This window comes from Wyeomyia smithii, chromosome 3 (genome assembly GCF_029784165.1).
Source record: "Wyeomyia smithii strain HCP4-BCI-WySm-NY-G18 chromosome 3, ASM2978416v1, whole genome shotgun sequence".
Classification (NCBI taxonomy): Eukaryota; Metazoa; Arthropoda; class Insecta; order Diptera; family Culicidae; genus Wyeomyia; species Wyeomyia smithii.
Window position 1 is genome coordinate 181,242,249 of NC_073696.1, and position 23,711 is coordinate 181,265,959.

Sequence of the window (23,711 nt, forward strand, 5' to 3'; positions counted from 1 at the left end):
GCAGGAAAGTCGTTTTTCTAGAGTGCTCTGTGGATTACCGAAAAATAATTTACCGCTCTTTTTTTTTAGCGTTCGCGTGCGCAGTGGTGTTGTTTGGTGTGCGAATACGCGTCGACGACTGCGTTGTAGCAGTCACGGCGACTCTAGCTGTAGACATGAAAAACAGCCTGCAAAATACGCTAGATAATCTGACCGGTTGGGCCAGTTGTCTTGGAATCGAGTTCTCGCTTGAAAAAACGGAGATGGTAGTTTTTTCGAAAAAGCGACCACCACCTCGCTTCGAGCTAGTTCTGTCCGGAAGACCCATCACTCAGTCACCTAGCTTCAAGTATCTAGGAGTATGGTGTGACTCTAAGTGCACATGGGAAAAACATGTCAATTACCTGAAGCAAAGATGCCAACCGAGAATTAATTTTCTTCGGATGGTAACAGGAACCACATGGGGAGCTCATCCAGAGGATTTGATACGACTCTACCAAACCACGATTCTGCCCGTAATAGAATACAGCAGCATATGCTTCAGAGGTGTCGCAGCCTCACACATGCTGAAGCTAGAGAGGATACAATACCTTTGTTTGCGTATCGCTCTAGGCTGCATGCAATCGACACATACCATGTCTCTAGAGGTCTTTGCGGGAGTACTACCACTCAAAGAGAGGCTATATGAGTTGGCTCTTCGTTTCCTCATCAGATCGGAGATAGCAAACCCAATGATAATCGAGAACTATACGAAATGTTTGGAAGTTGTTCAAAAACCCTGTATGTTAGTATACCAGCAGTTTTTGACTATGGAGATAAACCCTACGGATGTTGCTCCATACCGTGAGATTTCACCATCGCTCAACAATTCTTCTGTTATATTTGATTTGACGATGAAACAAGAAATCCAGGGAATCCCCGAACACATCAAACCAACAGTTGTGCCATCAATATTTTCGGCAAAATTCGGCCATCTCCCAGAACAGAACTCCCTTTCACGGACGGATCTGTGATGGATGGACAATCCGGATATGGCATTTTTAACACAGATCATCACATATCCCGCAAACTGGCACAGCCTTGCTCCATATACGTAGCTGAATTAGCTGCCATACACAATACGCTGCGAATTATCGAGCTCAAGACACCAGGTAATTATTTCATCTTCTCGGACAGCCTCAGTTCTATCGAAGCTCTCCGATCGATTAAACCGGTCATGCACCCGTCCTATTTCCTTCCGGAAATTAGACGGATATTAGAATTGCTGGTTGATCGGTCTTTCATTATCTGATTTGTGTGGGTCCCCTCTCATTGCTCAATCCCAGGCAATGAAGAAGCTGATTTATTGGCGAAAAGGGGGGCCATAGGAGGAGATATATTTGATAGACCGATCACCTATACCGAGTATTTTCACCTGCCTCGACAACTGGCCCTGGCAAACTGGCAGGGAAAATGGGATAAAGACGATCTTGGGCGATGGATGCATTCGATTTCGCCCAAAGTGTCTACAAAAGCTTGGTTCAAAGGGTTAGATTTAACTCGAGATTTCATTCGAGTTATTTCGCGCCTAATGTCCAATCACTATGTTGCAAACGCACACCTTTATCGAATAAACTTAGTCGATAGTAATCTGTGCGAATGTGGCGGGTACGAAGATATGGATCATATAGTCTTCGTATGCCCTAAGTACCACAGAGCAAGGACCAAGCTTATTGATTCTCTCCGGAAACAGAAAGTGACGTTCACAATGCAAGTACGGGATGCGCTTGCTAGCCGCAACCCCGCGCTTGTAATACCTATTTATGACTTTTTAAGAGTTATCAAGTATCGAATTTGATTATCTCCTCGCTATTTCTTCTTATTTTTATAACACAACCTCCATCAAAAAGTTTCACACTAATTCTGTTCTTTTTCTTCTTTCTTTCATTGATCTTTTTAGAGACACATGAATTATCGCTTTTTTCTGAGAGAACATGATCCATCGAACATAGATATAAGTTTTGATTTCTAAGAGATAAGGAACCATCACACCTCAACGAATAGTATTAAGAATTGATATTTACCCATACAGAGAAAAATAATGTTATTGTTAGCCGTAGGTTTTAATGACATGTATTTTTAAATTGTATTTATAAAAGAGAAAAGATGAGAGGGTTTTTATGCCTGTTTGAGGAGGAGCAGTCGGGATACAGACTCTACTCAAGCTGGCTTTTCCCTACTCCAAAAGATATTCGGCCCCGTTATGCTTTGCGGTTGGGCCTAAATAAATATTAGAGTATTAAAAAAAAAAAAGAGAAAGAAAGAGAATGGGAAAAGTGAAACCACAGACAAGCAGACGTGCCTCTTCGAACACCATGTGAGTTTATTGCCTACTAACTTATTTTTGTAAAACGGTTTTTGTCTTTGCCAATGCTTGCATCAACACAAGCGGCATTACTGATTACATTATTGCCCACTAATCAAAATTAAAAAAAAACTCGTTATTTTTCTGGTCGATGAAATCGTCATCGAGTGGCACGTCTGTTTGTCTGTGGTTAAACTTAGAAACGTAACATACTTGTATTTCTTATATTTATTTTTGGGAAGCTAGTAAATTTCAAGCAATGCTACACCCTTGCTTCTATTACGTACTAAAAGGTCGACTTGAGCGAATCAAACAAAAATGTTACCATTTTCAAATGAGCTGAATAAAGGGTCTTCAATGTTTGAACTGACTGAAACGGAAATGGTGTGAGTGAATTTTCGATACTTTAGTACGAATGAAATTCAAACGAAAGCGACAATTAGAGTTATAAAGTTCAAAGACCGCATAATATTACTACTCTATAATGGAGCCCTAATTTCAACCTGTCGTCTAAGGTGCAGATTTCAAATTGGCTTGTTCGAAACCTTTATTCATCTCCATTTGAGAACCTGGTCAGCAATGCTGTAGATACTTCACAACGAACAATGATTTCCATTGTTTCACAATAAGTTCGCATCGCATGTATGTAAAATATAAAACAAAATATGCCAGAACCATCTCTTGGTGATTGTTGACATAACAATACTACATTGGCTTAAAAGTGTTTGGTCTAACATACATAAAACCTTTGGGTTTTTCCGATTATACCAACCTTCACTAGTATACTGTCAAAATTTCATCATATGTTATCAACTTATTCTCAAGTTATTACTCTCAAAGTGACGCTAGTGTTATGTTGGCTTCCATGGAAAAGTGGAATCCGTGTTTGACATTGCTTCCTGATAGTACAAAATACTGTTCAAACGATACATTCGTTCGACTCAAGCTAATTCAACCGTAAATTATTGGTTTACTCAATTTCTTCGTAACCGTAGGAGCTCTACAACCGATGTACCACGCTTGTCAAGGACAACCGGGAGTCACACTGGAAAATACCCGAACTGGCGACTTCGAACACTCAAACGTTTGAGAGCAGCTGCTCTCAGGCACCATACTGAGCATCACAACCCAATGTTCAAACGCGAATTCAATTGCACCAATAGCAACTATAGAAATTACAACCGCATTCTCTACAAGCAAAATGTGATAAAAACGCAATCATACCTTGAACGAAATCCAAATTTGTAATCGAAAAACGGAAAGAAACCGGACTCCCATTTACCATGTTTCTTTAGAACGAATCTGCCAGCTCACCTGATGGAATCTGGGATTTATTGCAAAACATTTCTCGAGCGTTGTCAAGCCATATTCAGCCACTGCAAGGCAAGTCCAAAAAGCAATCCAAAACGTTCCAACTAACCTGATTAGTCGGTCCAAAGTGCAGTTTTCTGACAACGATGTTTTGATAGCTCTAGGGGAACTGAAGACCTTCTTATCCGCTGGACCAGATGTAATTCCAGCCATTGTACTCAAAAAATGTGAATCACTGCTATGCGTACTTCTTAGGATTATTTTCAACAAATCGTTGGCACAGTCAGAGTCTCCATTATTGTGGAACAAAAACGTTTATGTTTCCTGTTTTCAAGCACGGCGACAAGCAAAACATTCAAAATTATCGTGGTATAGTCTCGTTATGTGCAAGTTCTAAGTTGCTTGAAATTTTATTCGGGAATCTTCTAGCACGTGCCACCAAATCGTACATTTCTGAGGATCAGCATGGCTTCTATCTCGGAAGATCGACAACAACAAAATTGCTGCACACTGTATTACACCCATGGAACTTGGATTGCAAGTGGATACAATATACACAGCTTTGAATGCAGCGTTGGTCATGCTATTCTAAAAGAGAAAATTGAAAGACTTGGAGTTGCAACTCCTCTTGTTAACTAGATGAAGTCTTATTTTACAAATTGATCTTTATCGGTTAAACTAGGAAGTGCTGAGTACTACAGTTTTGTTAATTTATCAGATGTGCCTTAAGGAAGCAACTTTGGCCCATTGCTTTTCTTGTTATTTTTTAACGATATCTGTTTTGTTTTGCCACTAGAATGCAAGCTGATTAATGCCGATGAGCTTAAATTTTATTTGGCAAATCTATTGCTAACTGCCGGGAGCTGCAGAGGTACGTTGACCTTTTCTGCGACTGGTCTTGCAATAATCTGCTGAACATTAGTGTGACAAAATGCTCCGTGATTTCATTCACTCGGAAGAAAAATCCAATAATCTGGAACTATACAATCAACGGTGAATACTTAATGGTACATTCGTAGTAAAAGATCTTGGTTACATGGGCGTAGCCAGAATTTCAAATATTTTAAAATCAAATATTTCAAAATTTTAAAAGTATAAAAATGATATTTTCAAAAATGGAAATAAATACTAGTGTTTAGTGATTGTTACATCAAGGCAACCAGTGAAAAGTTGACATTGACATCAGAGTGGAAAATTTGTTCATTCTTTGTCCAACCTCAAATATAAATAGATGTTCTTTAATATAAACTCTCAAGTTATTTTAAACCTTTGGGCATATCATTTTGGCGACGACTATCTCAAGAATCCACGAACATGGCAGAAGATAGAGTTGATCAGCAGCCGCAACCGGGAATTCAAGACATGATTCTCAAGATGGCCCAACTTTTACACCTAGACCTAGGTCGGCTCATTTCGCTGCCTTCCACATTCCAATGGTATTGGCTGTTTTAGGGAGGGAAATATTACATCAAGGCAACCAGTGAAAAATTGTCCTTGGTATCAGAGTGGAGAATTTGATTATTCTTTGTCCAACCTCGAATAGAAATACATGTTCTTTAGTAGAACGGACTTCAGCCAGCAGGTCTATAAGATCCAGATCTTCCAATTACTTACGATCTGCTCCCATGCTGCTGAAATGTTGATACCAAACTTCCACCTCTCCAACAAAATTGTCAACTTCGTAAAAAATTACGAAATTTTCGATTTTGCGCTTGAACTCTTCCAACGACATGCGTATTAGCTGAAAGTCTTTTACGCTATTCTGTTGAGTATATTCGAAATGATTTTCAATACAATTTTTTGAGTATAAAAAAAATAAAAAAATTAAATTTGTTCGAATAGTTTGATTATCTATGATAAACTTTTTGCTTATAGTTATAGTAAATTGTATACTCGTTGTTTTTTTCAACGGTCATTGAGTATCAAAATATACTTCCAGGTATAATGTCACAAATCTCGACGCATTGCAAAAAATACTATGGGTATTCATGTCGAGCTCGTAAACAAATACCCAGCCGTAAATATACTCACCTCCATTGACGAGTAATGGAAGATACACAGTTTACGGCTGGGTATTCGTATACGAGCTCGATGTCAAGACCCCTACTATTTCTTAGAGGCAAATGTCGTATAAGGCAAAGCCTGTTTGAAGCCGAACAATTTTTTTTGTTATGATAAATTTCAAATATGGCTTCAAAAATTTAATTACAGCTGATTGCTGAAAAATCGCAAACTTTCCGTAACACTTATAAATTATTATTAAAAAGTTGCGCAAGCTTCATTCTTGGTTTGGTGGCAATTATAAACGTGGTTTAGAAACGGCCCCATACATTAATCTTTACGCCTATACTTTTCCCATGTCGTTTCTGATTCAGAATAGTATCAAGTTTTGAGCACAAGTTGGAAAACCCCGGTTTTTTGCTGGAGAATTTATTAATCCATGACACACAACCACGGTCGTCACTGAAGCCGTGAAAGAACATAAGAAGAAACAAAAATATTTAAATTGTGTACATACGCATTTGGCATTGTAACAACGTCAGCTCATATATCAACTATGAAACGGCGTCATTGACTACTTTCCAGGTGATTTACATTAAAAAAAAATACTATTCACCTATTTATTGAAGATCGTTAAAATCAATACTTTTCTTACGAGATTATTCATTATTATGTTAGAATATCAATCTACGTGACTACGTAACGTTTGACCTTGTGTTGCACTTAAAGTTTGAAGCACCATGTTGATAGGCTCTTTGAAATAACGACGGGGGTAAATATTAATCACCTAATATTGTAAGAGAGACCGAAAATAAAAAGTGTTGATAAGTCCCCACGCTTATAGAGTGAATCGCGACATTTGCATTTTTTTTTTTTTCATTATAAACAGGCTATATTTTTAACTGAACCGATTAAAAGTCGAACCTCAATATAATTTTTCAGGTACCCCTAGTAACTATCATACTATTATAAAACTAAGCACATGATCATGTGGCTGAATGTGTTCTGTTTATGTATTCACACCATTCTTACTGCGCTTGCATTAGTAATGTTGTGTCAGTTTTCAAAACAAGCGGAGATCAGTAGTAATATTGAAAAATTTTTATTATACACACATTTTAGAATACTGTATCTGAGCGGGAAGCCTCCCCAGCTAGTCTCGAGGTACGATGCTGGCCTAACAAGCCAGTTGTCGTAGGTTCGAGTCTCGGCTCGGGAGAGACTGTTAGTGTCAGTAGGATCGTAGCGCTAGCCCCGCAATTGTCCTGTACACTCAACAGTTGGCTGCGAAATCTGTGTATAGTAAACAGAAGGTCAGGTTCCGAATCGGAATGTAGCACCAAGGCTTTGCTTTTTTATCTGAGCAGGAAAGAGTGTTTCTAAAATTATATTTTCAAAAATATGGTCAAATTATAAACTATTTTTGGTCAAATTCGAAGTCGTCAATTTCCGTAATTTAACCACAGACAAACAGACGTGCCACGAAATTTATTTTCGTGGATCAAAATATCGGTTTTTTTAAGGGGGGACTTGTTAGTAGCTTAAGTATTTATGATAAATATTAGTAAATAATGAGTATGTGTGTCCAATCACAAATGGTGACTTCTCAACACTGTTAGAAATTTGTAATTTTAATTGTTAGGATTTGTTTGCTTTCGCAATTAGGACTTATCATTCGTAGGGATTTAAACCTACTTGTCAGAAAAGGGGAAGTAAACTAACAACTAACTTAATTGCTAACTTATTGGCTATAAAGAGAGCATATCTTAGCAATTGAAGATTGCAACGATTTTTGTCGAAAATCGTTAATAATTTTATTTGACATAGCTTCTAATGGTTCAACACCAATAAGTCTATGTAATTCGAGTGTACCAAACCAAGGAGGACGCTTCAAAATCATTTTAAGAATTTTATTCTGAATCCTTTGGAGCGTTTTCTTCCTTGTTGAACAGCAACTTGACCAGATCGGTACAGCATAAAGCATTGCTGGTCTAAAAATTTGTTTGTAAATCAAAAGTTTGTTCATTAAACAAAGTTTAGAATTCCTGTTAATGAGAGGATATAAACATCTCGTATATTTGATGCACTTGGCTTGTATACTCTCAATGTGCTCTTTGAAAATAAGTTTTTAATCATAAATTAGTCACAAGTACTTAGCCTTGTCAGACCAACTTAAAATAACCCCATTCATCTTGACAGCGTGATTATTGTTTGGCTTGAGGAAAGAAGCCCTAGGCTTATGCGGAAAAATTATCATTTGAGTTTTAGAAGCATTGGGAGAGATTTTCCACTTTTGCAAGTAGGAAGAAAAAATATCTAAACTTTTCTGCAATCGACTGCATATGACACGAAGACTTTTTCCTTTTACGGAAATTCTTGTGTTATCGCAGAACAATGACTTTGTGCATCCTGGAGGCAAATCAGGAAGATCTGAAGTGAATATGTTGTACAGGACTGGACCCAAGACTGAACCTTGAGGTACACCTGCTCTGACAGGAAATCTATCAGATTTTGAATTCTGACAACCTGCAGAGTTCGATTAGTAAGATATTTTTTTCAAAATTTTGATTAGGAAAATTGGAAAATTAAAAGTTTGCAATTTCGCAATCAAACCTTTATGCCAAACACTGTCGAATGCTTTTTCTATGTCTAAAAGAGCAGCTCCAGTGGAATAACCTTCAGATTTGTTAGCTCGTGTCATATTAGTAACTCTGAGCAATTGATGAGTTGTGAAATGCCCATGGCGAAATCCAAACTGTTCATCTGCAAAAATTGAATTTTCGTTGATGTGTGACATCATTCTGTTAAGAATAATTCTCTCAAACAGTTTACTTATTGAAGAAAGCAAACAGATTGGTCGATAACTTGAAACTTCAGCTGGGTTCTTATCCGGTTTTAAAATTGGAGTAATTTTTGCATTTTTCCATAATTTGGGAAAATATGCAATTTTGAAGCAGCAATTGAAAATTTTCACTAAAAATTCCATTGTGCTCTCAGGGAGAAGTTTGATTAATATATTAAAGATTCCATCGTCACCAGGAGCTTTCATATTTTTGAAATTTTTAATAATTGATTTAATCTCATTCAAGTTAGTTTCAATTATGTCTGCAGGTAAAAAAATCTGGGAAGAAATTAAATCAAATTGACGTGACTTCATTTTCAATTGGACTCACAAAATTCAAATTTGAGTTATGAACACTCTCAAACTGCTGAGCAAGTCTTTGAGCCTTTTGTTCATTGGATACAAGAAAACGTTCACCATCTTTTAAAACTGGAATAGGCTTTGAAGGTTTCTTAACAATCTTCGACAGCTTCCAAAAAGGTTGTGAATATAGTTTCAATTTTTCAACTTTAGTCTCAAAATTTTGATTTCTCAGAACAGTAAATCTATGTTTAATCTCTTTCTGTAAATCTTTATCAATAGTTTTAAAAACAGGGTCACGAGAACGTTGATATTGACGTCTGCGGACATTTTTCAAACGAATTAGAAGTTGAAGATTTTCGTCAATTATTGGTGAATCAAATTTCACTTGAGCCTTTGGAACAGAATAATTCCTGGCATCAACAATTGCACATTTTAATGCTTCCAAAGCGGAATCAATATTCACTTCGTTTTGCAAATCAAGCTCATTATTGAAATTTCTCTCAATATGAGTTTAGTATCTTTCCCAATTAGCCTTGTTATAATTAAAAACAGAGCTCATAGGGTTTAAAACTGATTCATGTGATGAAGAAAAAGTTATTGGAAGATGGTCAGAATCAAAGTCAGCATGTGTGATCAAATCACTACATACATGACTTTGATCTGTTAGCACCAAATCAATTGTTGATGGGTTTCTTACAGAAGAAAAGCATGTAGGACCATTCGGAGACAAAATAGAATAGTATCCTGAAGAACAATCATTGAATAAAATTTTGCCATTGGAATTACTTTGAGAATTATTCCATGAACGATGTTTAGCGTTAAAATCGCCGATTATAAAAAAATTCGAACGATTTCTGGTGAGTTTTTGTAAATCACCTTTAAAATAGTTTTTGTGCTCGCGTGTGCATTGAAATGGTAAATATGCTGCGGCAATAAATAAAATCCCAACTTCAATTCCCAAAGTTTCAAAAACTTTCGTCTCAAGATGGGGAAGAGCACGATGTTTGATTCGGCGATGAATAACAATTGCAACTCCACCGCCGGAACCCTAAATCCTATCATATCTATGAACCACGAAATTGGGATCATATTTTAATTTTATGTTAGGTTTCAAAATGTTTCAGTAATAACTGCAATATGCACATTATTTACTGTTAAAAAATTAAAAAGCTCATTCTCATTGGCCTTCAATGAGCGAGCATTCCAATTTAAAATTTTGACCGGTTTATTTAAAATCATTGCTAAATTTTAAATTAGAAACAATTTTAATTGTAAAATTTGCTTGTTGCAGAAAAATTGCATTTTAATTGTAAAATTTGCATGTTGCAGAAAAGAAAGTTTACCTGCCGTAATAGGCCCCAGGCAGTTGACATTAGAAAAAATATTTTCGGTACCAATATTAGCTGGGGTAATAGGTGTACAATTATTTTCTAGCGTGTTTTGCTTACCCATATTAGCGGTCATTTTCGAACTACCAATATTAGGCGGTAGAATGTTCGAACTACCTGTAACCTGTGCATATGTTAAACGGGTATGCAAAGGAGTAGGTAAACTATGCGTCACTGGTACGCTTGGAGAATTTTGTTTTAAAGTTTGTTTTGATTGGGAAATTGAATTTTGTTTACCTTGCCTTGCCTTAACAATTGCTAAACGGACTGGGCATTGGTAAAAAATTGACATATGGTTGCCGTTACAATTCGCACAGCGAAAATTTTCACTCTCTTTCACAGGACATGTGTCCTTTTTGTAAGAAGAGTCTCCACAAATGAGGCATTTTGGTCCATGTTACAGAACTTTGAACCGTGGCCATAACGTTGGCAAATACGGCATTGGGTGATATGCTTTTCACCTCCGCCAAACTTCCTATAAGCTTCCCATTTTACACGCACGTTATACAAAGCATGTGCTTTTTCAAAAAAATTTAAGTTATTAACCTCACTGCGGTTAAAATGAATTAAATAATTAACAAGGGAAATTCCAGTGCGCTGACTGTTTTCGCCTCGTGATTTTTGTTTCATTAGAATTACTTGGGTAGGGGCTATGCCAAGTAATTCTGTTAAAGTAAGTTTCATCTCATCAACGGTTTGTTCGTTGGTGAGACCTTTCAATACGACCTTGAACGGCTTGGCGCTTTTCGTATCATATGTAAAAAATTTATACATCTTTTCAGTTAAATATTGAATAAGACGATTACGACCCTTTGTAGAGTCGGCTAATAAGCGGCATTCGCCCCTACGACCAATTTGATACGTAACTTTAACGTAAGAAACAAACGTTGAAAGTTCCTTTTTGAAAATATTAAATGCAGAAGAAATAGTTGCCACAATAGGTGGAACTTTCTCCTTTTTTAAATATTTTACATTTTGTATAGTTTCATTACTAATAACTTCCATTTCACCAGCTTCTTGCTCAGGCAAAATATCAAAAGGATTGTCACTACAGACACTCGAAGTGTCAGAAAGAGATGCCTCTCTTTTCCTCCCCGCAGCGATGCGTGGTTTCTTTTTTCGTCCTGCCATTTCAGGTGATACGAAAAAAGTTAAAACAAATGTTAATTTCAAAAGTAGGTAGTCCTGAGAAAGACTGATGGGAAATAACTTTCAGGTAGTCTTTAAAAGACACACTGACAAAACACAAACTTTGGAGCTATAGGCAGTCAAAGACCAGTCCACAAGCAACCGAAAACACGTCTGATCTGTAGGACAGTTCAAGACGCACTATCAAAATCTCGGTTAATTCAAATAAGATTCAGTTATGCGGAATATGAGTGATATTGGGAATCCCGCAATTTTGCTAGAGTATTCATTAACCAACGACACAACTGTGGTCGTCACTGAAAGTGTGAAAGAAAATAAAAAACATAAATATTTGAATTGTGTACCGAACCGATTCGGCACTGTAACAACGTCAGGGAAAAAACGGCGTCATTGACCACTTTTTTTTATTTACGTCAATAAATACTATCCACTTATTTATTGGAGATTATGGATATGGATTAATTATTGTAGAATATCAAATCTACATTTGACCTTGTGGGGCACTTAAAGTTAAAAGCTCGATGTTGATTGATTCTTTAAAATAATGACCTTACATTGTAAGAGAGACCGCCAATAAAAAGGGTTGATAAGTCGCCAATGATAGATTTTTTTCTTAAAACGGTTTCATAACGGAAATAACTGTTTCATTTTGCTAAATTACCAATAGTTGCATATTTCATGCTTGACTTTTTTGTCCCAAAGCAAATAAAAAAAAAGATCTAACCGGTCAAGCATCGCCTTAACTGAATTGGAAGAATGAACGTTTTTTGTGCAGCATCACACGACTGGTCGTTAGCTTGTATAGACTGTTCCGAAAATTATAAATACACTTACGATCAACAGTAATTTCAAATAACGTGCAGTATTCAACCAAACGTTGACTGCGTCCTGTTGTTTACATCCAAAAGAAACAGATGCTGTCATTTTCTAACATTTAGTGCGAAATTTTGAAAATGCGTGGCCTTTCTCCCGAGCAAAGAAAGCGAATTGTGCACAAATGGGGCACCGTGAGTGGTCTTTCTATAAGAAAATTAGCCAGAGAAGTAGGTATAAGTGTCGGAGCAGTTCAACCCGCATTGCGGAAGTATTGTGAAGAATGCACATTTACTGATACCCCAAGACGTGGTAGAAAACCCGGGCCTGTTGATCTCACTATGGACAAAAAGGTTAAGGAATACTACAAGCGGCATCCTTCAGTATCAGTACGAGATGTGGCGAGAAAGCTTGGAACCTCGGCGAGTAACGTTATGCGTGCCAAGGGAAGAATGGGTCTGCAGACCCGTCGGAAGCAGAAGCAGCCGAAACGAAATCCAAAACAAGCTGAATCTGTGAAACCGAGAGCTCGGAAGCTTTATGACAAACTTCTGACCAAAATGATGGGGTGTGTTATCATGGATGACGAAACCTACATAAAACTGGACTATAAGACTCTGCCAGGACCGCAATTTTATACATCACCGAAGGGAAAGGATGTCCCTGGACCAGTGAAAACCATGGTTTGGCAGGCCATTTGTGAATGTGGGAAAATACCTCGTCCATTCATCACGAATGACACAATGAATGGTAAAATTTACGTGAAAGAGTGTTTGCAGAAAAGGTTGTTACCCATGGTTAAGCAGCATAACAATCCTCCAATCTTTTGGCCCGATTTTGCTTCCTGCCATTACTCTGAGGATGCACTAGGGTGGTATAAAACAAATAATGTCACATGTGTCCCAAAGGAGATGAATCCTCCAAACTGCCCTGAAATTCGCCCTATTGAAACTTTTTGGGCTTTGATCAAGGCAAAGCTGAGGAAATATGTCAAACCAGCGGACAATGCTGAAAAATTTAAAAAAGATTGGCTTAAAGTGGTAAAAATGGTCGGAGAACACACTGTGCAAAAGCTTATGAGTAGTGTTAAGAGAAAAGTTAGAGAACTCGTGTATCCTACGAAAAATAATCCCAACATAAATTGAAACTGGAAAGAAAACACTTATTATCTATATTTCAGATTAAAATGACCCGAAAAATCCTGTATTTTTTGTTTTATTCAAGAAAGAAGATGTATTTATAATTTTCGGAACAGTCTATATTTTAATGCTTTTGTTTTCCGATTAAATAATCACAATCTTCATTTCGACCAACAGTAACCCGACCTGAATTGTCAACAAACTGAATGTTCTAGCACATGTATAAAAATCTGTAAAATGAAGTTTATTCAAATGCTTTGGCTTTGAACATAGTTAACAAATTCGTTATCAACACATTGTATCATTATGTTGATCTGGTATTCTCCATCACAGCAGTACCGCCACACGGCATTCACACAAATAGATCTTGCTAAAGGTACATGTGAAGATGAGTCAGTTGTTTGTCAATTAGCGACTACCATTTTGGTATTTTTATGTTATAAGTCGTCATGAATGCCTAACAATGTGATAATGATATTTGTAAACGAAATGTGACTGATTGCAATCGCATCGTGAGAAGAAAATTGTTTTGTGCAGAATTACTTAAAAATTTGATAATAACTTCTGTATAGAGGGTTTCAGGCATATATCAAAAACCGTGATCATACTAAAAAGTACATATCGCTCAACGGAAAATGTAAATCGAGTTGTAAACCGAACGATGTACGATCAGTAGAAGTTTATTATGCTTTTCTTTGAACGCAAGTGTAAATAAAGATGCTAGGTTTTCCGACTGGAACAATCAACCATACGAATAGTAAGTACCTGAATGCAATTTGCGTGCTCACTATGAATAATGAAAAATTTAGTTTTCACTTTTTCTCGCTTCTGTACACAGCTATACTAAAACAAAACTGTTCCGATTCGTTGTTTTCCGCGTTTTTACCGTTGTTATTAAGTGCATTCGGTTCAGGGTTCATCGTATAATCAAACAAATTCGACGAGAAATCTCTAGCTATTGTATGGTAATAACAAACAGTAGCTGTGGGTTACTTGGAAGTATGCAAAACAATACAAAGGCCTTCGATAAATAATAGGTAACATAAAACAAATTGTAAGAAAAAGCTACAGAAGATTTCATTTCGCCAATTAGAGATAAAATCTGACGTGATATACTTTGCTGTCACCAACCAGAATATTTATGAGTAGATGTCAAAGTCAGTCTGGAATTCGGATTTTTTATATGCGAATTTTCTCCACTATTTAAGAAAAAAATATATCAAACATTTAGCAAAAACATCAAAAAACTTCTCCTGGTGATGTTCAGAAAGTTTAATTAAGATTGCTTAAGTATTGCTATGATTAAAAAAGTTTTAAAAAATGACCCATTTTCGAACACAATTTGCCCTTACAACTGCTATCATGCCTTTTTTAATAACAAACTGCTATCATGCTTTATTTACAAGCAGTGATAATGGAATCAAATATTCAAGGATCGCAGTATATTTCTTCGTTAAATGCTTCTGTTCCAATCATGATTCAAATTCTATGATCATACAAAACGATATATTTGAATAAATTCACGTCGGATTTATGTACTATAAATTGTTTTTTTTTTTCTGTAAACTAGACATACATTTTTAAACATAAATTTTCTTGTGATTTTTTTTTTAATACAAAATGTTCCTTTCACGTATATTTTTTTCGGAAAGACCAAATATTATCTACAACTTTGCGGAAGACGTAACGCCGATCAAGCAAACCGTGGCTCTAAAAATATTTGTAATCATCAATGTCTTCCCAATATAGCCTTTTAAATAGCGGCTCAAAAATGTTTCAAAAAATTAAACCAATAGCACAGAATAGCATCTTTTGCCCATAGAAACGTCTACGCAAAGTTTCAGCCTAATCAAAAATAGTCGATTAAATTGGTTGCACGTTTTTGTGTTGAATTTAGCAGCACGTTACGTTACGCTACGTTGAACCCGTACTACTTTCGTGGAAAACGACAGCTTTACAGACCAACAATAATTTTGTCGAGTTTTAATTGAATTTCGGTGGGTTTTCCTTACTATTTGAAACAAATTTGTTGACGTTTCGGTCTACTTGTCCTTTGTTTCGACCATCTTCAGACTTATATTTTTTTTACAAATACACAAAATCAAAAAATTAAAGAGCCTATTTATTTTGTGACACTAATTATATTTATTGTATTTTCGTTATTTTTTTGTTTTCATGTGTTTGTAAAAAAATATAAGTTTGAAGATGGTCGAAACAAAGGACAAGTAGACCGAAACGTCAACAAATTCGTTTTAAATAGTAAACAAAACCCACCGAAATTCAATTAAAACTCGACAAAATAAGCCACACGGTGATCGGAGCCCGAAAATATATATTTTGTTGATCAAGGAAAATGTTTTTCGTGAATAACATCAGAATAAAATAAAATGAAAGAGCCTATTCTTTTTGTGACACTAATTATATATATTGTATTTTCGTTTTTTTTTTTGTTTTTGTGTATTTGTAAAAAAATATGAGTCTGAAGATGGTCGAAACAAAGGACAAGTAGACCGAATAAATAAATTTGTTTTAAATAGTAAGGAAAATCCACCGAAATTCAATTAAAACTTGACAAAATAAGCCACACGGTGATCGGTGCCCGAAAATAGACCAAAAATAAGTAAACATATTCAGAAACACCAGGCACCTAGTTTTGATTCTGTCCCTGAACAGAAGATGTCTAGGTTTTTAGGCATTTGATTCTGCTGATTTTTCGGTAGCCTAGTTTAAAGCGGTAGCGGTAGTTTAAAACGTTTTCTTGAAAAACGTCGACTACATTTATCTAGTCAAAATAAGTTGGTCTGACTGAGTCAAGACGTTCAAAAACCGACTGATGGTAGATTATTTAAGAGCATAACCTTCTCCGTGTGTGATGTTGATTATTTTCAAGGCCTCTGGGAACCAACTGTGATTTCAGTCACGATTTACGTTCTCATCAGGTCACGAACAAGTACAGTAGAAGCTTATCATAACAGAACCCACTTCAGGGCGACAAGTGTTTCGAGCAGGACTAGTATTTCTTGATACAGGATAGTATAGTATTTACATTAATATCGTAGAGAAGAAAATACATGTAATTTTCTCTCACAACCTTTTGTTAAATCCAATCAAAGTATGACCAATTAAATTTTTACCACTGAGTGATTCATTAACAAATTAATCTAATCCGAACGAGCTAAGCAAACGGTTAGCAGGACTAAAACTAGAACTGTTTTCGGAAACAAACCAGTTTCACTTCACGTGTACCTATTAGACTATTTGAACATCTTCATAATCTTTAGCATTTATAATCATTTTTATTATTATTACTCGCACTTGTTTATGCAAATGATTATTAAACTTACTACAATTACATTCTTTTCTGTTTCCGTATTATGAACATGCCAAAATTAATTTAGTAGAAGGGTGCAGTTCATTGAAGTACAATTAGGCTGATACAAATTTCGAATTCTTTTTATGTCCAAGGTTATCAAAGTTAGCAAAGGGGGTGGCAAAAAATAAATAACACCGAGACGAAAAAAAAGAAATACCTTTGATCAAAGTTTGCGTGCAAGTTATGACGTTTGTAACTTGCACTCAAATAAATGTTGAAAAATAACAGTTTTTTATTATTATTATTTATTTCGCTTGTCTTTTGACGACACTCTCGCTGTCACTGGATTTGTTTGTTGCTAAATAAAGCATTTATGCTGTCGGAAAACCAATAAAATGAACAAAACGGTTTGAGCTTTTTTTTCTTCCCCTTCCAATATTTAAGATTTTTGAAGGGGGGGGGGGGGGGGGTGACATAAAATGAAAATAAAATTTGTAACGGCCTTATATAAATTTGATTACGATGTGCAACTTTCGCGATCTCTGGGCATCCGGAGACTTTTTTTCTGTATGGACCCCACTGTTTGATCTTTTGTGACATTGTCCGGACGGTTTTGGTGTTTGCACATTTTTTTTTACTATTTTACAGTGCTACTTATTGAAAAAAGTAACCTGCTCTGTGTTATAATAGTGCTTTTTGTCTTCTCCATCGGACTTAGTAACCTACTTTCTTCCTTATCGACCCTATCATATCCTCCAGCAAGCATATAACCTCTAATAGCATACACAGTACCAAAAAATGAAGTTTACAGCTAATACAAATGAATGCACATGTCAGTTTCTAGCACATAAAGTGAAAAACATATACAATTTCACACCGTTAATAATGCACAGTACAGAACCGTTTTAAACCATGTAAATTTATACGTTAAGTGATGTAAACTTGAAGCTTTGAATATAAATATGCATGCAAATTAACAATATATTCATTTACTTTGCATGTGAATATAATGCCACACGGAATATTACATGGTTTCTAATGCTCCATTTATGTGCATTTAAAGAAATGTAAATTTTTTTTACTGTGTATAACGTACTATAGTCTATGATATTATCGAAGCTTCAGAACAGTCAGTCAGTTAAGTCAGGAGGGATGTTTTGTGTGGAAGAGCCTGAGAATAAACCCATACTTTACATCCTTTTGCCAACGAATGGCTTGGTATCACTACTCCGCTTGTCAAAACGAAATCTGTAACCTTATGACTACGAAGTTCTACTAAATGTAATAAACTGTGACCAAATGACATCCTACTACCCTGGAAACATTCTTCGGCGTCTTCTGAGCGAACAGCAAACTCGTAACATCTACTTTTTTAGCATACAAGTTCAATTCGGATGTTCTGATGCATCACTTGAGAAAACGGAATGTTTATTAACTCTATTTGAAGGCATAAAACCTGTTTGCAACAAAATAGGCCATATTTGCTAGCTTTTATCACGAAAAACATCGTTTTTATCCCTAGATTGATGCGTTTTTTGAGTGTATAATATTGTAATCGAGAAAAAAAAATTAAAAAATTAAATTAAAAATTAAAAAAGTAAGAGATTACTCATTTCTGTGACTGGAAACATACCTACTTATAAACAATAAAATTGACCAGGAATGATTTTTTAAATTCATACATCTTCTTAAATGTGGAGTGACTGTACACTAGAATAAAGTCAAAGTCATTAGTTACACAAATTAACCCAATACAAAATCTTCAGCATTTTCGTATTTCTTCCTGCTGCACTATGTATGTCTTGTTTAGTTGCTTGCAGTCACGAAAAATGCGATAACCTCGTATACGGATTCTTCGAATTATACCGGATGGCACCCGATTCATCTAACAACAATTGTACGTTCACGGAAACGAAGCACATCACACACATTCGACTTAGTCACTTTTCGCGATTTTAGTACCTGACTACGCCAGATTTTTAATATGCGAGTCCAAAATCAGATTTGTTTTCACAGCTTCTATCCTGTACAACTTTTTCAGAACAAAACGGATCAATGTAAAATTTTTACCCTCGAAAAATGCAGGTTCTCCAAAACCTTTAGTTTCACCTTCTCGACTGATAAAGAAAAGCACTGGTGGTAGCAGTTCATGAAATTGAAATGCATGAAACGTCGAGATCTGGTGTTATCTCGAAAAAAAAAACTCGGAAAAATTGACTTTCTGGGACTTAGAAACTTTCGAGATGAGGAGGTTTTCCAGCTCAAAAATTTCATCAAGTCCAGAAAGTTGATTTTTTACGAAAATCTTTTTTCGAGTTAACAACAGATATAAACAAACAGAAAAAATGAAACTTTGACCGCTACCCCAAGACCGATTGAGCTGAAATTTTGTATGATTTACATTTTTCAAGGAAGATGAAACTTTTGAGCCCTAAACGAAATTCGATGTTCAATTTTTTCAAGTCTCAGAATATTGATTTTTTACGAAAATCTTTTTTCGAGTTAACAACAGATTTAAACGCTTCATACATTTCTAAGTCTTTTGGCATCAAAAAAAAAACGATAACGTATCGATCTGTGCTTTTCTTAATCAGTCGAAAAAATGAAACTTTGACCGCTTCCCCAAGACCGATTGAGCTGAAATTTTGTATGATTAACATTTTTCAAGGAAGATGAAACTTTTGAGCCCTATCGCTAAACGAAATTCGATGTTCTATTTTTTCCATATGTATATGGCCCAGAAAGTCGTTTTTTTTATAAATGTTTCTATAAATCGGTCAAAAAGTTGAAATTTTGACCGTTTTAAGGCACGTGTTCCCGTTGCCCTGCGTTCTCTTTTTTCAGAAAACCTAATTTTGTATTGGTATTTGTTATGTATCGATGTGATAACACTGTAATGATCACTCATCATTCAATTTTGAACAAGAAGAGATTTAAAATTCATTTCAAATTTTATAATTAATCAATTATTTAATTTTAAATGCATGGGTTAAGCTACTAAAAAACCCACATTTATGAAAATAAATATTACAAAATTGTCCAACATTTTATCTATCCAACGACATATTGATTATTGTGATCCATCATGTGGTTCTACATTTATTACCGTGTGGAATCTAACCTAATTTTTGGTGGGTTTCATTTTCACTTTCAGAGAATGTATCCCAGTATAGAAAACATAAACGTAGTTTTCGTCAATATGATCCCAAATGTATATCGATTTTTCATAGCTATTAGATGATTAAAACCTCACAGGAAAATGTGTTATGAAATGAGAGAGAAATCTGCACGCACACGGTTAGACGTAATTCTACGTCAAAATGTATACAAAAAGCGTCAAAATATAATTGACTATTTTTATTCAAATGAAACTTTGCACACGTCAACTTAGTAAACTAATTTTTCTCCTGAGAAACAATTTTTTTCGACTCAAGAGTAATTTTCTAGAACTTACCATACCATATAATCTTAAGTCGTAATAAGGCCTTTGCTGTACTTAAGAGTCGTCTGCCTTCACTCCGTCCATAGCAGCAGTTCGCCAGCTCCGAGGACTACGTAGATTCCGTAAATCGTCTTCCACCTGACCAATTATCGCCTTACCCGCTGAGAACCTCGCCGTCTGGTTCCAGATGGATTGGTTTCAAAAACCATCTTTACTGGGCTGTCTTCCGACATGCCCAGCCCACAGTAACATGCCGATTTTAGCGGAGTGGATAGATGGCTCTCCAAGTAGTTTCTGCATTTCGTGGTTCATTCCTATTTCTTCATGATCCGTTCTCCATCCGCAGTTTACAAAAGATGGTACGCAACACCATTCATTCGAAGACCGTAAGCGTGCGTTGGTTTTTTTTAGTCCGTAGAGGACTACCGGTCTAATCGGTGTCCTGGTCAACTCGGTGCGGCTGGGAATTCTACTCGATCGAAGCGTCCTCCAAGAGCCAAAATAGGCGCGATTTCACAATGCACCGATGAGTTTTTCTTCTGGTAGCGTTGTCGGCAGTTACCAGTGAGTTCAGGTACATGATCTCGTCGACTATCTCCATTTCATCATAACCAATCTGAACACGAGGTGGGAGCACTATCAGCGCAATCTTGAAGTTTGTCCTTTCATTTATTTCAATTAGGATGCTTTAAAGACCAGTCCAATCCGTTTGGCTTCGGCCTTTAGTTTTTTGTAGTATTCGCCATATTCACAAAGGCTCGAGCCACGATGTAGTTTATTTCAGCGAAACCAAAACGTTGTATGGATTTTCTGAATATCGTGTAACTCGTGTCATTCCTCGCTTTTACTGAGATCTCTCTAGATACAATCAACACACACTTTCAAGCTTTATTTTACACGAAATTATTTGTTCAATGTTAAGACTAAAAATGTTCAACGTTAAGACGGTCCTCAGATATTCCCATATAAAATCGAATGTAACTTAAAAAATCGGGCGCAAAATTATAGTTCCACCGACCGATCTGAAAATTTACGCAGTAGTTACATTAATTTTTTGTTCTGCCCTAGTGGGTACGTGTATCCCCGGTATTTCTGTATAACCAGCCGAACCGCGAATATCTGATTCTTGGTGGCGCGGGAGCCCATAAATCCTACCTAGGAATGCCTCCCGAACTGCTTCATAAAATGGTGAGAGTCGACAGCAAAGTATTTATGAGATGTAGGTGGCGTTCAGCCGGGAAATCACGGTAATTGCAGCACTCCAGCTTGTCGCCCGTTTTGTAGGTGATGTGTACGATGCCCTCCATCCATACCTTCGGTATTGGTTCTTCCTCCCAAATCTTGGGAATGACCCAGTGTTTCCCCACTGTTTTTAAATAGTTTGCTGGGAAGCTCGTCCACTCCAGGAGTTTTGTTGGTTTTTCGCCAGCCAGTCATCTTCATGAGATCAGGGGCCGGAATCCTGTTGTCTTCTGCCCATGCACCAAGAACAATTGTCATACCGTCCTTGCGCTCTACTGCATTGCCGTTCAGATTCTCATCGAAGTGCTGCTTCAACCTTTCGATCACCTCACATATCAGCTTGTAGTACGTAACCTTTGTGAGAGCTGTTCAGTTTCTCATAGAACTTCCAAATGATCTTAGCTTGGTACAGCTCTTTCATCGCTCCAGCCACATTCAATAATAGCTGTGCCAAGCTGCACTTTTGTGGATAGCGCTACCTCAAGCTGTCAGCGTGTTACTGTCAACCCAAGCATTCCGCGATTGCTCTGTATTTGGTCGAGGCGTTCGACGTCGGCGGGTATTATACCACCAGGTAATGGTCCACATCTAGGTGCGAACGATGGGTGACGTCAGAGAAGAACCTACCGTCGATTGGAACGTAGTCGATTTGGTCTGTCTGTTAATCGGGTGATCTCCAGATGACTTTGTGGATATCAATGCGGGGGAAGAAGATACCTAGCACTACCATACCACGGGAGGCTGCAAGGCTCACGCACTACTGGCCGTTATCATAAGACGTGGCGTGCAGACTATTTGGCCCGATTACTGGTCTGTACATTACCTCTCGTCCTACCTAAATGTTCATGTCCCCGATGATGATTTTCCTGACCCGTCACAGGCAGCTATCGTAGACCTGCTACAGTTGCACGGAGAACGCTCCCTTCTCGTTATCGAGTCTCCTTTTGTTCGAATGTTCTAAAAGCTGAGTTGCTACACGTTCTACGTTTTTCTGGTAGCTGAGCTGCGATATGCTCTACAGTGTTCGAGAAGCATATCCAGCCAATCAGCGCAAAGTAAACAACAGCGAGAAGAATACTATCACTAAGAAACAATTTGCTATATATACAAATGTGCGTCGCGCATCATTCATTCAATGTTTATCCTTTGTGAAAGACGAATCGCGAAATATAAGTAAGAAGTAAACGTTAACAGTTGCGTTTTCTTTCGGTGAAAATTACAGTCCACTATTGAAATTAAACCCTGAATGTAGGCAGTGCACGTGATGGTGCCTTAGGCGTCGTACACAAATTACGTAACGCTAAAAATCTAGATTTCAGACCCCCTCCCCCCCCCAATATAACGATAGGTAACGTTCGATATGACTCCCCCCCCCCCTAAAATTACGTAACGCTAAACAACCTGACTCCCTTCCAAAATTTTCAATTGCAAGCATACATAACAGTTACGTAACTATCATTTTGATTTTTTTCTCCAGAGTATACTCTTTTTAAAAGTTTACGTTTGTTCTCTGCAATTCTCTCTCAGATAGTTTTTCTGTACAATCAAAGGTTTCTGAGCTACAATGCTTTTAATAACATCTAGGCCGGAATGCATACGTCCGTTTAAGAATTTACTTTTGGTGTCTAAAAAATACTCCACTTGTGAAAAATACGCAGTTTGCTAAATCAAATACCTGTGCAAAGTTTCGTTTAAATCGAAAATGGTCGATTGATTTTTTGCGAATTTCCATCTCATTCGGCATGGAAACACTCTATAGTGCCTTCAAGTTTTCACAAAAAAAAATTGAAAATCATTCTAATCAGACATGGATGAACTTCGAAAATAGATCATTTGGTATGAAATAATTTATCTTTGCTATAACCTACTCTGCCGTGATATAACATTGTGACGTACATCCAATTGATCAGTCAATACGGTCCAAAAACGAACGGGCTACTTGTCACTTTTGTATTGAAATAGTGCATACGTCATTTTGTTTTCTTGATTTTATGCAACGTACGAATAAGTAACAACTAAAAGAAAAATACCAAAAGATGGGTCTTCGAATAACGAACAAATTGGCATGAGAACCCCATATTTGAAAAATGGCGCTCACGTCAAACTGCGAGATTACGGCAGTACTGTGCAAAGTTAAAACACAATCTAGAAGGTCAACTGCTTTTAAATATTTTACGAAAACTGTTGAACAACAATGTGTTTTACTATTTGATCAAACTTGTGTTATTAAATGCGTCAGCCAAAAAGGCTTCAGTAATAATCAGAACATTCAGTTACAATCCATTGCTGAGAGCACGTGTTTGTTTCTGCGAAGTTATTGCATTCTAAATTAGGAAAACTAACATTGCTGGAATAAATTATTCGTTGATTGGTTTTCGTCTATTTTTTTCAGACTTGCGTTTTGGCAGCACATCTAGATCGAACTGATGGCCTTTTTGAGGTTTA